At 40.9% G+C, this 11,914-nt stretch overlaps 1 long non-coding RNA gene across 1 annotated transcript; it reads left to right on the forward strand.

The window, feature by feature from the left end:
- The first annotated feature begins 6,459 nt into the window (after positions 1-6,459).
- On the forward strand, positions 6,460-10,046 carry LOC144340570 (uncharacterized). The gene is made up of 2 exons (XR_013416822.1): positions 6,460-6,533; positions 9,471-10,046. It is a non-coding gene; the product is annotated as an uncharacterized LOC144340570 (long non-coding RNA).
- Positions 10,047-11,914: the final 1,868 nt, after the last annotated feature.

Here is an 11,914-nt window from a genome sequence, read left to right on the forward strand (position 1 = left end):
GTGTTGGTGAGGATGTAGAGAAGACAGAACCCTCATGCACTCTTGGCGGGAATGTACAATGGTGCATGCAGCAGTGTGGAAAATAGCGTGTGATTCCTCAAAAAATTAAACGTTGAATTACCACATGCTCTAGCACTACCATTTCTGGATATATATCTAAAATAATCACCACGCGCAGTGGCTCATGCCTGTAATCCCAGCATTTGGGGAGGCTGAGGCAGGTGAATCACTTGAGGTCAGGAGTTTGAGACCAGCCTGGCCAACATGGTGAAACCCCATCTCTACTAATAATACAAAAATTAGTCAGGCATGGTGGTGGGTACCTGTAATCCCAACTACTTGGGAGGCTGAGGCAGAAGAATTGCTTGAACCCAGGAGGCCAAGGTTGCAGTGAGCTGAGACTGCAGCACTGCACTCCAGCCTGGGCAACAGGGTGAGACTCTGTCTCAAAAAAAAAAAAAAAAGTAAATAAAATAAAATAATTGAAAATGGGGTCTTTTCAAGATGAGAGAGTAAGACTTCCTTTATTCAGGGTTAGCCTGGTCCCCAGCACAGGGAGTCACCTTCTCGACGAGTTCAATTGTCTCTGGGGTTTCTGTCCATGTCCCGGAAAAGCTGTGCTCTCTAAAGACCAAAGAAGATGATGGTTGAAGTGATCTGCTTTTTGTTTGCCTCTTGGGGAAATCACATGAGTCCATGGGAAGAGAGTTGGGATATTCCTTCCTGTGGTTCTTTGGTTGTAACATTAAAATTTCCCCCCTCCCAGTCAGGTCTATGTGTCAGGAGCTTTCCAGTTCTACCAAGGCCAAGAACAAATGGACAGACAAGACGAATGAATTGAAATGAAATGTTCTCTATGCCATTGCATTGGGACCCAGAGGTTGAGTCCGCTGAATAAATCTAAAAGATGGCATGGGCAGGGTGCAGTGACACTCTGTGTTTAAAAAAGACAAAAACAAAAAATAGTATGATGTTTGTAAGTAAAGAAAAACTCTCAGTACTCACAGTGAATTTTTTATGGTTCAAATGAAAAATATTGGCGGGGCGCAGTGGCTCATGCTTGTAATCCCAGCTCTTTAGGAGGCCAAGGAGGGCAGATCATGAGATCAGGAGTTCAAGACCAGCCTGTCCAATATGGTGAAACCCCATTTCAACTAATAATACAAAAATTAGCCAGGTGTGGTGGTGTGTGCCTGTAATCTCAGCTACTCAGGAGGCTGAGGCAGGAGAATCACTCAAACCTGGGAGACGGAGGTTGCAGTGAGCCAAGATTGTGCCACTGTACTCCAGCCTGGGCAACAGAGCGAGACTCCATCTCAAATAATAATAATAATAAATAAAAATTAAAAAAGAAAAAAAGAAAAAGAAAAATATTATAACAGCTTAGAGTTAGTCTCAGAAAATAAAGAAGGTTCTCATTTGAGAAGCAAACGTTCACTATTACTGGAGTGAATTGGAAATCAGAGTTAATTAAACTGTCTTCTTGGAGGCTTCAATCTATTAAATAACATTTAAACATAATTTCTAGGCTGTGTGCGGTGGCTCATGCCTGTAATCCTAGCACTTTGGGAAGGTGAGGTGGGTGGATCACCTGAGGCCAGGAGTTTGAGACCAGCCTGGCCACCATGGTGAAACCCTGTCTCTACTAAAAATACAAAAATTAGCCGGGTGTGGCAGTGGGCGCCTATAATCCCAGCCACTCGGAAGGCTGAGGCAGGAGAATCGCTTGAACCCCGGTGGGTGGAGGTTGCAGTGAGTCGAGATGATGCCATTTCATGAAACTCCAGCCTGGATGAAAGAGTGAAATTCTATCTCAAAAAATAAAAATAAAAAGTAAACATCATTTGTAGGAATTTTTAAATCCCCAAATTCTTTCCTGTGACACCCAAGCCACCTACCAACCTGTTCCTTAGGGTTTTTAAGCAATAAAGTCTTTTTTTGTTTCATAAGTTGGGTGACCCCAGTGCTCCCCATTTCTCCCTCACACACGTGCTCTTTGCGGAAACATGCGTATGTCCTACATCCATACCCACATGGCTGGCCTGTCCATGCCCTGGGTCTAAAAGAAACCCTGGCATTTAAGGTTGTTTTCTTTTTCCTTTGAATCATTATCTTAATGTTGAATCCAAAGCCCGAACAAACATGATGCCAGGGCGAGGCACAGCAGGCCCATTTGAAGGGATTAGATTTCTTTAAATTACAAAAACAGTAAAAGCAGGAGGCCTTTAAAGTCAACATTTAATAATTTGAGTCATGCTCATGTTTTTGCTTCTTGGCTTAAAAAAACAATATTGCCAGAGTTGACTCCAAACCTCCTTAGCAATGCCTGTGACAGTTGAGAGAGGTGTGCAAACACCAAGTAGCATCTAATGAAGGGCCCCCTGCCCTTTGGATCTTGGCCAAGGCTGGAAGTTCTGAGACTCTTGAGAATAATGTTTATTCTCTTTGCTCACAGGAAAACAAAGAATAGTGTATTAAATTATATTTTTATTTAATAGTTTTTAAAAGGTTGTCTTAGTCCATTTGCATTGCTATAGTGGAATGCCTGAGGCTGGGTAATTCATAAAGGAAACAGATTTATTTGGCTGATGGTTCTGCAGGCTATGCGGGAAGCATGGCGCCAGCATCTGCTCAGCTTCTGGTGAAGTCCTCAGGAAGTTTCTACTCATGGTGGAAGGTGAAGCGGGAGCAAATAAGTCACATGACAAGAGAGGAGGAGGCCAAAGAGAGGGGAAGGAGGCAGCAGACTTCTCTTAACAGCCAGATCTTGCAGGAGCCAAGAGTAAGAACTCACTCCATCTTGTGAGAATGGCACCAACCCATCCCAAGGAATCCACCTCATGACCCAAACACCTCCCACCAGGCCCCACCTCCAGCACTGGGGATCACATGTCAACATGAGACTTGGAGGGGACAAACATTCAAGCTATATAAAAGATTCACTATTCTGAACAAAAAAAAAAAAATGAGGATAAGTGAACAGATCTGCCACCAACACTCTACCAGCAAAATTGTCTCTGAACTATTTAGTTCCAGGAGCAGCAACATCAGCATCACTCAGGAAGTTGTAAGAAATGCAGATTCTCAGGCCCCTGCCTGGACTTACTGAATCAGAAACTCCAGGGGTGGGACCCAGAAACAGGTGCTTTATCAAGCCCTCCAGGTGGTTCTGAGGCAAGCCCGAGGCTAAGGACTGTTGGTCTCACACAATTCACTATGTGAAAGACCCAAGGTGTCTGCGTATAAGCCAAGCATAAGGCACTGCTTCATTGCTTACTGATGAGACAGGTGAACCAATAGGATCTCAGAGAACCTGACCTATATTGCTAGCATTTTGTTTGTTTGTTTTTGTTTAATTGAGACAGTCTCGCTCTTGTTGCCCAGGCGGAGTGCCATGTCACGATCTTGGCTCACTGCAACCTCCGCCTCCCGGGTTCAAGCGATTCTCCTGTTTCAGCCTCCCAGGTAGCTGGGATTACAGGCATGCGCCACCATGCCCAACTAATTTTGTATTTTTAGTAGAGATAGGGTTTCATCATGTTGGTCAGACTGGTCTCGAACTCCTGACCTCAGGTGATCCACCCATCTCGGCCTCCCAAAGTGCTGGGATTACAAGTGTGAGCCACCTCACCGGCCTACCATGTTTTTCATGCCAGAGGAAAGAGAATCACGTGGAGGTGAATACACTGTTTCATTTTGTTGTTTTCAACCAAGGCCCATTGGTGTAAAATATATAAAATCAACTGAGTGTCACAAAAAGGTAAAAAACAAAGCCACTTAGATGATCTTTTTTTTCTTTGCAATAGGAAATGTAACATACTTAATTTTCTTTCTCTTTTTCAGTTAACTGTGAGAAACATAAGACAAAGCCAGGAAAGATAACTCAGTTTTCTATCATGGTTAATTAAAAGAGAGACAACAGATTTTACAAAGGTGCTGATTTTCTTGAAGGGCAAAGACTTTCATTCTATCTCTTTAGTATCCAGCCCACTCTTTAGTTTGAAATAGTTGTCCAATAAATATTCACTGAAATTATGGCAAAATGTAAATAAGAGCAAGGAAACAAGTAAAAAGAAAAAACATAGAAAAACAGCCCAGAGAGAAATATAAACATGAGATAAAGAAAAAAAAATGATAGAAACGTATACAGAGAGAAAGAAGACAACAAGGGGAAAATAAAGAAAAAAATGACAGAGGTAAAAAGCAAAGAGATGACACCTTGAGATGCAAAGGACTAAACTGATTTATAAATTATAGGGGCAAGGCTCATGATCTTCCAGTTCAATAATCTAGCAATGCAGTATTTCCCTTTAAAAAAATTATTTATGAAAACTCTTGTCCCAAAATGCTGGCCAATGTCAAAGCCCAAGAAGTAGATTCTTAGGGGCTCTCCCTACTGGGAGGAGCACGTTTTGTCAAATGGAGATACTGGATCTGCAATGAGTTGCTGTCCCAGGGTGATCAAACCAAGGAGGGTGACTAGCTATGAGAAATGGGGCAGATTCTTGTATGAAGAGAAGAGAGGAAGGGAGATTTTGGTTCTTTTAAAGTATTCCACTTTGCGGAGAATATTTCTCAGAGTTTCAACTGCAGCTGTTTCACAGATCTGTAAGCATGGGAAACATGGCTCAGTGGACCAAAGTCTGTGAATTCTCACCTTGAACCGCAATTCACTGCTAACCTCTCAGCCAGTCAGTATCCTATCTCATGCTTAGTTTTGTCTCTACAATGGGAATAGACTCTAATATTATAAGGTGCAGAATAACCAACAAAATTGGTCCTGAGAACTTAGAGATGCAAATAGTAATTACGTTTTAAAATTTGTGAATAGTGTTTTATAGCAGTAACCTAATAGTTCAAGAGTGATTGTAGGCAGAGTTGGCCTAAGGGAAAAATATGATCTGATGTAAATGTTGACAGGAGACATCCAGTCACTCCAAAGGAGGGATATGGTTGTTCAAGAAAAGATCATCAGAGCCAGGCGCGGTGGCTCACGCCTGTAATCCCAGCACTTTTGGGAGGCCGAGGGGGGTGGATCACTGGATCAAGAGGTAGAGACCATTCTGGCCAACATGGTGAAACCCCGTCTCTACTGAAAATACAAAAAAAAAATTAGCTGGGCATGGTGGTACGCTCCTGTAGTCCCAGCTACTTGGGAGGCTGAGGCAGGAGAATCACTTGAACCTGGGAGGCGGAGGTTGCAGTGAGCCAAGATCACGTTACTGCACTCCAGCCTGGTGACAGAGCAAGACTCCGTCTCAAAAAAACAAAAAAAAAAAAAAAAGAGAGAAGGAAAAGATATCAGAAAGCACAAACTACCATAATACACCACAAGAGCCATGTCTTAAAAGTTGTAGGACTTCATCCGTTTCCAGGTAAGGGAAGTTTTTCCAGTTAGCACTTTCCTTCAGTAAAGCACCAACCCTCCATGCAGCGTTACTGGAGGCTGGACATGCATTTTGCCAACTGGAAATCAACAAGAGAGTCCAATGAAGAAAAACAACCCACACTTCCATTCCGACCTTTCACACTCAATCAAATGTCCTTATCTCTCTGTAGGCTGGAACTTCCAATAATGTGGATAACAACATATTTCATCCGCAAACAGAAAATAGAATCCATCTTATAGACAGTTCCATAGCTTCTTAAGCTTTTTTGAACTTTACGATTCTTTTGATATTTAATGGAAATCAATCACTAAACATCATACAGAGGAAACAAATTGAAGAGTTAAACTTTTTGCTCAAAGAAAAACATTACAAAGAAAAGGTAACAGTGAGAAACAACATGGAAATATTTGTTGTCTACACATGTATGGAGATGCAAGTATATCCACATAGAGAAATATGCTATCCTTTAATCTCAGTGAAGAAACTTCTTTATCTTCCTTTTAAGAGTGGCAGATCTGAATTTCTGTGCATCTCACATTGGTCTCTTGGTGGCTTACTGTGTACATCTTCAAAGCAAAGAGTACAGGGGCACTGGGAAGACATTTTTCCTTGTGAAACATTATCCTAACAAGTGTGGCTATTATTGAATCAATTAAGCTTATAAGGATCATTTTTGAATCAACTTATCCAACTGTACAAATAATATCTAAGCTTCCATGTATTATTTTTTATCAAAAAAATGTACTTATACCATTTTCTATTGATCAAATTGTTACACTATTTTTAAAAAATAAAAAGAAGAGGCAAGACTTTGATTATGTGATGGCTAAAATGTAATGATGACCTTGGGTGAAGCCTGGGAGACAGCACTTCCCTTGCTGACTTATGACGAATATTCAAAGGCATGGAATTCTGGGGCGAAGGGAAAGAGAATGTAGGTTTAGCTCATTAATAGAGTCCCTGTCTTGTCATTTAAAGCTCTTTCTTCGCTTGAAGAAAATACAAGGTTGATTTTACTAGGACCTATTGTTAGGTTTCCAACATCACATGTCTCTTGCATTTGTGAACAGATTTTGGCAGAATGCAAAAGAGAGAGGAGGCAATCCAAATGTTAAGTTCCTCGTACACGAGGAAAATAAAGTGGTAAGTGTTCATATTTAATGGCAATAATTTTAAAAAGTGTTTATGCAACATATGCCTTTATGAAAACGTATTTCTGTTTTGTTTTTGTTTTTTTGAGGCAGTCTCCCTCTGTCTCCAGGCTGGAGTGCAATGGCACGATCTCAGCTCACTGCAACTTCCGATTCCCTGGTTCAGGCAATCCTCCTGCCTCAGCCTCCCAAGTAACTGGGATTACAGGCACGGGCCACCATGCACAGCTAATTTTTGTATTTTTAGTTTCACCGTGTTGGCCAGGATGGTCTCTATCTCCTGACCTTGTGATCTGCATGCCTTGACCTCCCAAAGTGCTGGGATTACAGGCGTGAGCCACCACACCCGGCCAACATATTTCTGGTTTTTGAGATCATATTCTTCTCTTGCCCCAAAAGACTGAAGAGAACTAACATTTATTGAGTACTTACTATAAGCTAAGCACTTTACAACATTATTTTCTTAATTTTCCACAACTGAGTTATGTGAATATTATTATTCTTATTTTCACATAAGGAAACTGAAGCCAAGAGAATAAAAACTTGGTCACTGTTATCAAACAGCCGCTGGCTGAGTTGGGATTCCAATTAGTTGTGTGCAATTTAAAAACCAGAGGACTTTCTATTTTATGTTGTTGCACCATTTTTAAACAATATTGATTTGGAGTTCTAAGATGTCTCCTCTCATTGTTGATTGTCAAAAAACCCGATCATGCACTTTCTCAGATACATCTATCCATATATATCCCCAGTGTCATGGTCAAGTGCGTGAACTCTGGAGTGAAACTACCTGCATTCAAACACCAGCCCCGACTGACTTCACACACTAGGCAAGGGACTTAACCACCCAGACTCATTTTCCCATTTGTAAAACAGTTATGATGATGATAGTGTACGTAGCTTAAAAATGAGGTCTAGAACATTTTAAACACTATGCAAGTGTTAGCCACAACTGTTCTATCAATAAGGGTGGAACTTTTGGGTAATATTCATTCAGTGTATCTTGGCTGGAACAGTCTGGGCAATGAAAATTTAGTGTTAAGGAGGCCAAGATTTAAATTTACATCAACTTTTAGACTGGTTCCCTTTCTTTCTGCTCTATGCCTACAGATTCTCTAACTCCACTCAGCTATATTAATGAGTATCATGGGTCTAAAGGGATCCCTGAATTAGAACAATCGTATGCTGTCTACAAAACACGTGACTTATTGAGGATCATAGAGTGGGTTAGTCATGCAATGGAATATGAGCCTTTTAGTGTTAGAATTAAATACACTGATTCTATGCCCCCATTCATAGCAGCATCATTCACAGTCTCCAAAAGGTGGAAGCACCCACATATCCATTGACAGGTAAATGGATAAACCACATATGGTATATTTATACAATGGAATATTGTTCTGCCTTTAAAAGAAGGGAAATTCTGACACATGCTACAACATGGATGTACCTTGAGAGCAAAATGCTCAGTGAAACAAGTCAGTCACAGAAGAACAAACACTGTATGATTCTGCTTACATGAGGTACCTAAAGTAGGCAAATTTGTAGAGACAGAAAGTTGAATGGCAGTTGCCAGGGGCTGTGGAGAGTGGGAAATGGGAATTGCTTAACGGGGATTGAGTTTCAGTTTTGCAAGATGAAAGAGTTCTGGAATTGGTTGCACAACACTGTAAACATACTTAACACGACTGCACTATACACTAAAAAAATGGTTAAGATGGTACATTTTATGTTACGTGTATTTCACCACAATTTAAAAATATTGTTTAAATACTGATTTCAGTCAAACCAACTATGGCGGTCACAGTGGCCACCAATTAGCGGGAGGGTATTCTGTTGTTAGTGGTCTATGAGACCTGATGAAATTATCAATGCTTTTCCCTATCAGCAGCCAATCTCAGTGATATGCTGCAGCTGTTGCCTGTACTCCCCAGTATGAGAAAGAGTCTGGGCCACCCACCTTTGGCCTTTGATTCTTTGCTAGAGGAGCCACACATAGGACCCTTGAATTAAGGAGGATGTGTGGAGAAAATGCGTGTATGCCTCCCTGAGAAGGTCACCCTGCTGAGCCACTTTACGTATGGGAGAATGAGCGGCAGTGTTAAAACCTTCCATGTAGGTCAATAGTGTCAAATCTCATGGTTGTCAAATGGAACGTTTCTGTTTCTGATGACATCTTTGGAGCTCTAGGAAATAGCCTAGGGTCTCTGTGTTTGAATCCATGTTTTTTCATGGCTTATGAATGTCAAGTCTACAGTTTGGAACCTGGGCAATTTCCTCAAGCAGAAAATGGTTGCACTCTCTCATTAATTAGGACCTATTTAGAGATCTATGATCAGTAGTTTCGATATGAGCCCTTTAGGTTAGAATTGCTGCCTATCAATTCTTTTAAAGTGTGTTTAAATTACACTAGTTTTTGTGAGTTGCAGATCTTTCATGTTTTCCAGGTGAGAGGGAGAAGGAGAGAGGACAAACATTTCATGTTTCAACACAAATGAGTCTCCTTCAAGTCCAGTGTATTAATTAACAACTGGTTAACCTTAAAAATTGTAGTATAGTACAAACAGGAATCTATTTATTTCCACTAATTAATTCATTTATTTAGACATTAGTATGAATTCTTTATTCTTCCCTCTCTGACTGCCTACACACTTCCACTCACACACACACACACACGTACAAGGAAATTTAATTTGTATTAAATTATCCATCATATATTACAAGGAAATTTAATTTGAAACAACCACAACTTACACCACTAAAAGAGTAGACACTTTATCTCTGATACCTTTGACACCTACTATTACAGGCTTATTTCAAGAACACAATTTTCAAATACATTGTAGTTGGCTCTACAAAAATCAAAATGCAAAATGACAGGTTTTTTTTTAAACCTCAAATGTCTCATGATTCAAACCCTCTTGAACAGTGTAGGCCACTCTGAAGATCAAGTGCCACCTGTTACGGGAAAGGGTACAAAAGACCTTTGACCTGTCTGCTGCTGGGGAGTTTTGGCCACATCTGGGATTTCCATCAGCACTCACCTTCTTCAGCCCATGAAGAGGCCATGGCAGGTGTTGGTTAAAGAGGGGAAGTTGCTTTCAAAAGACTGAGATGAAAGAACTACTGGAATCAAATAGCTTACTGTAAAGAATGATTTTCTTTTGCACAGTCCTAAGAAATGACCTGTCCTTGGCCTTCCAAGATCTTGCTTCCAGAATATTAACCTGTCAGGACTGGAAAGAAGCAAAAGCAGGTGAGACCATCCGAGGCGATCAGAGGGTCTTGATGGCAAAAACAAAGTGACTGTGTCCCTTTCCCAGACCCCAGACTCCCAGCTATGGTGGGACTAAGAATGCTGAATGCTGGTTCTCAGGCCAGTGAACCTAAGAAACTGAAGAGCGCGAAAAGTGCTCTTGGCAGGAACTATTTTAGTAGTGCTCAAAATACTTTTAATGAGAAGGGGAAGCAGGAACTTCAAATAAAGTTTCTCTTTTGCATTCCACCAAGAACAGATGTTTGCTTTATTCAAAGAAAAGTTTCATGGGGGTGATTTCATGCATAGCTAAGAGCAGTAGTAGGGTTTTTTAGCTGTTAGAGCTGGGGTTGATTTACATAATCAGGGTATTACCACTCCTGTGGCTTTCTACCTATATGCTATTAAACATATGTGTGTGTGTGTGTGTGTGTATATGTGTGTTCATAACGCTGGAATCAAGTAAAAGATCCACCATTATTTCCTCATCATTCTTGGGAATATTTACAGTATCAGGGCTGCTCTCTTATCCTGCAGTTGTAATAAAAGCAGCACTTTGTACAAAACATCTCATTTAATTATTATGACAATCCTATGAGATAGGAATTACTGTCCCCACTACATAGATGGGAAGACCGATGCTTAAAGAGGTTGAATACACATGCTGAGGTAGCATAAACAGGAGGTGGCAGAGTTGGGATCTGAGCTGAGAAAGTCCAGGGCTCTCAATTACACTCCCACAAGATAAAGAGCATACATTGTACAGGCTGCACGAAGTCATGAAGAAATCTTGGGTAACCATCTGCAAGCCCATTTACTGATTTTCCTCCCTTTAACAGGACTGACCCACAAGCCCACACAGTGTGACATCCGCTGTTCGCTACCACTTCACCCTGCGTCTCTCTACTTATGCTGATTTCCGTCCTTTCCAAGATTAGCATTTGGCCTGCCTTCTCTCTATGGCCTTACTGGCCAACCCTGTCAGCAGTGTGCCCTGAATAAAAGAATCAGGCATAAAGTCCTTGTCCATCTTTCCTAGTAGAAAGGGGATTCCTCCATGGACTTATGGAGCTGCCCAGTTTATGTAACCATAGCTGACTGCCTAGTCTCTTCTTTCACCGGAGCTCCATGATACCATATCCTGTTGAAAATGACACAAGAAGGAAGAAAAAGTCCCTTTAGCTGGTAGTCATCAACGTTTCCTTTCCACCCCCTCCAGTATGTCTTCATTCTTTCTCTTTCAGCTCTTCAATCTACTGGATTTTTAAAGAGGCTGTGCTGTGTTGCTATGTTCCAGATAGGTAGGTAGGTAGGTAGGTAGACAGATTAGATAGATGGATGGATAGATGAATAGATTAGATAGATAAATAGTAGATACATAGATGAATTGATTAAGTAGATGAATAGATAGGTAGGTGGATAGATGAATATATTAGATACATGATAGATAAGATAGATAGATAAATAGATTACATAAATAGACAAATGGAAGATAGATGAATGCATTACATGGATGGATGGATGGATGGATGGATAGATGTAGATAATAGATGGATGGATAGGTGAGCAGATAGATAAATAGATAGATGCGTATTCTTGGCTTGGGTTACCCCAGAAGCAACCTGAAATAAGAATTCACATGCAAGTAGGAAACACTGGTAGGGGAATAGAGAAGTGAGAAATAGGCAAGGGAAGAAAACACAACCAAAGGAGAATAATCAAGAAAGTTACCATTGAGGGCAAATGAAGCTTCATTCCATTGGGGGATTCTGAGAGACAGTGTAGAGCTTGCTACTCAAAGTGGATCATCATCATCATCATCATCATCATCATCATCATCATCATCTGAAGCTCTACCACAAATCCACTAAATCAGGATGTGAATTTTTAACAGGATCCCCAAGTGATAAACTTTGCAAAGTACCAAAGTAGAATATCCCTCAAAGTTAATCAGATGAAGGGGTGAGAAAACTGTGTCATTACTAGCTTCCCCCTTGATACTGCATGTGAGCTGTTTCTGAAGTTAATTCCCCTAAACTCCTGGCTTAGCCTTTGTATGAGCAGGGCATTCATGCCCCAGTGGTCAGAAAGAAAGTCCCCAGACTGAAAATCAAAGG

This window comes from Macaca mulatta, chromosome 4 (assembly GCF_049350105.2).
Source record: "Macaca mulatta isolate MMU2019108-1 chromosome 4, T2T-MMU8v2.0, whole genome shotgun sequence".
Lineage (NCBI taxonomy): Eukaryota > Metazoa > Chordata > Mammalia > Primates > Cercopithecidae > Macaca > Macaca mulatta.